The sequence below is a fragment of the Podarcis filfolensis genome, assembly GCF_964270895.1.
Source record: "Podarcis filfolensis genome assembly, chromosome: 2".
In the NCBI taxonomy this organism is placed as follows: Eukaryota; Metazoa; Chordata; class Lepidosauria; order Squamata; family Lacertidae; genus Podarcis; species Podarcis filfolensis.
Genome location: NC_139605.1, coordinates 85,747,022 through 85,750,226, shown reverse-complemented (window position 1 = coordinate 85,750,226; position 3,205 = coordinate 85,747,022).

The following is a 3,205-nucleotide window of genomic DNA, read 5'->3' as shown; positions in this document are numbered from 1 at the left end:
AAAATACACAAAAACAATGGAAAGGAACTAAATTTCCTCGCAGGGTTGTGAGGATAAATACGAAGGTGATCTCAGTCTATATGTGGCCCTGAGCTCCGGGGAGGAAGAATGAGGTACAAATGAGAGAAATAAACAAGCCAGGCAAGTCAGCATATCTCATTGTACCTGGCTACCCAAACAAGCAGCAATTATGTAGGTGGAAATCATTGCAACACAACAGGAAGGCAAAAGTCAAGTTTTCCAGCTAACTTGTTGTTGGTAAAGCTGGATGCCCCAGGTAACAAGACAGTTGTGTACGGGCATGGGATGTGCATAAAAACTTTGCACCTATCTGCAAAGTGAGCGTAGGTGCAGCTTGACAACATTATTCTTCATATCACTTGGTGTGTGCGCGGTGGGAATACATTCTTAGAGCAGGTGTTGTTGCTCCAGTCAAAGAGAGAGGGGACAAAGATGCATCTGGGGCATCATGTTTGCCATATCTAACATATAATGCATGTGTAAATAAGGTTACATGTGAATAGGCATATCTTGGAAGGCTGGGGCTAGGTGGGACTGGGGAGCCCTTGCTTCACGTTGCATCTATCTACCTACCTGTCATCTATCTAGAATCCCTTTGTGGCATTCTGTGCACATGTAAAGTGTGGAGTTCTAGGTTTGGGGTCAGTACAATGAGACAATTGAGTTCCATGGGAATCCCCCATCAAGCAGCTCCCAACTCAATAGTCCCAATATTCAGAGAGATGCGTAGGCAAACAGGCTGTGTACACATCTCGGGCAGATTTATGAAGCTGCAAGAAGCCAGTTGGAGCAAAATAAATATATGGGGTGGGATTCAACTAATGTGTCTCATCAGCCTCCTCTCTACCCCCATGCTCCCTGAAATTGGTTTGGGGTGTGTGTGTCAGGAGAATGCCCAAAACAGATGGGGGAAGGGAAGGAGCCTTGTTCTGCCTGGGAAGCTGTTTACTTGCGCAAACAGAACAACTGACATATTGAATTCCTCCCATTACTTTCTTGATGGGTGAGAAGGATCCTAGGTTAGTGGGAAATGCTGAATGTGTCACTGTCGCTCTTTTTAGCCCACAGCTTGATGTTCTGCCCTACAAAATAAAGATAACAGTATAGCACCCCATGGCTCTGAAACACTCTTCTGGCAACCAAAGGTGACCAGGAACTCCATGCAGGTGAGTGAGTGGCTTCCGATTAGGCTCCGTGCAAGTCTAAAAGCAAACAAGCCCCATCCTCCAAGTCCAGCACAGAAATGCAGAGGGAGGAACGTTCATTCAGAAGGTTCCAGATTCAACCTGCAGAATCTCCAGGTAGGCCTGAAAGAGACACCCTGTCTGCAACCTGGAGAGCCATTGCCAGTTAAATGCAGACACAAGAGTGTTCCAAAAGCAAGAATGAAAAAAAAGTGAAGGATCAGGCTGCTTGCAAAATACTTGCAACAGTAGACGTTACAATTGCATAACGCAGCACACACCGCCACCCATCCTGGAGTAACTTTAATTACTGGGCAGGTCAGGGTTGGAGTAATATATTGAATGATGTAATATGCCCTAAAACTAATGGGGTGGATCATAGAATCGTAGAGTTGGAAGAGACTCTAAGGGTCATCCAGTCCAACCCCTAGCAATGCAGGAATCTCAACTAAAACTTCCATGACAGATGGCCATCCAACTTCTGCTTAAAAACCTCCAAGGAAGGAGAGCCCACCACCTTCCGAGGGAGTCCGTTCCACTGCCAATCAGCTATTGGCCTCAGAAAGTTCTTCTTGATATTTAGTCAGAATCTCCTTTCTTGCAGCGTGAAGCCAGTAGTTCAGGTCCTACCCTCCAGAGCAGAAGAAAACAAGCTTGCTCCATCTTCCATGTGACAGCCCTTGAGATGTTTGAAGATGGCTATCATATCATCTCTGCCTTTCTCCAGAATTAACATACACAACTCCCTCAGGGCACTTGGTTCTCCCTTTGCTTTGCGAGACTTGCTGGGAGCTACCCAGTTTCATCAGGCAGACTGGGAGATGGTGTGAGTGTGAGTCACAGGAAAACTACAAGGCCAGGAGGTTCCCCTGAATGTCTGAATATCAAGTGTGTAGGCATGTAGACTCAAAAAGTGCAAGGCTAGAAAGCTTTTATTTATGCATCACTTCACTTCCCACCACAAAAAGTCCAGATGTGACTCTCTGGCTATTGTCTTTCAGCCAGGTGAAGGAGGCCACCCACCCATTTGCCCTCTGGCACAGAGAAATGTCCTTTCTTATACTAACAACCCATACTTAGGGGCCATTATGGCCCTTGCCATTCAACAATGGGATCCTCCATTAGATTTTAACCCTTTGCTGGATGAAGGAATTAGAAGGGACTCGGGCATCATGCAGCCTGACTCTCCCCCAAACTGACAATAATATCATATTTAGAACTTAATTTAGAGCTGTGCAACCACAACACTCTGCACTGAATAGAGAAGGCAGCATTAGGGTGATGTATTAGTGGAACAGAGCCAGGAATTGGGGGATGTCCATGTACTTAGCAGAGTCAGAAGCACCAGTTTTCCTGTGCAGTCATGTTTGCTGACACAGTAGTAATTAAAGTGCCAAGGAGATTTGGACGGGTAGGTGGGATTTGCCAACCTCCAGCAACCTATTCCCCAAACAGGCCTCTCCAGTTAATTAGGGAAATGCTGACTCAAACAAAGTCAAACCGGTTTGTAGCACTGTTTTATTTCCATTTATTTGAATTGTAGGGTGGGTTTTTATTATTATAAAAAAGTACATTTAGTTCATCATCCAGAAGTTAAGAACTGGAAGAGCATATGTAAGCAGTGGTGGAGGCAGGAAGGACGAGCCTGGATAGCTCAGTTGGTTAGAGAGTGGTACTGATAACACCAAGGTTGCAGGTTCGATCCCCATATGGGGCAGCAACATATTCCTACAATAGGGGGGGGCCCTGGTTCGACTAGAGGATCCTCAGCTTCCCTTCCAACTCTATGATTCTATGACTTCTCTTCTACACTAAGCAAAGGGATCTTTTAATACAAACTGGTGGGAACTGCAACAAAAGGAAGCACTGCTGTTCAGGATTCCAGCCACCCCATTCCAGTCCAGTGTGCAGTTAGACATATTTTACCTCTAAGGCAGAGATGGGGAATGTATGGTCCTCCAGAGGTTTCTCGACTAAAACTCCCATAATCCCTGCTTATT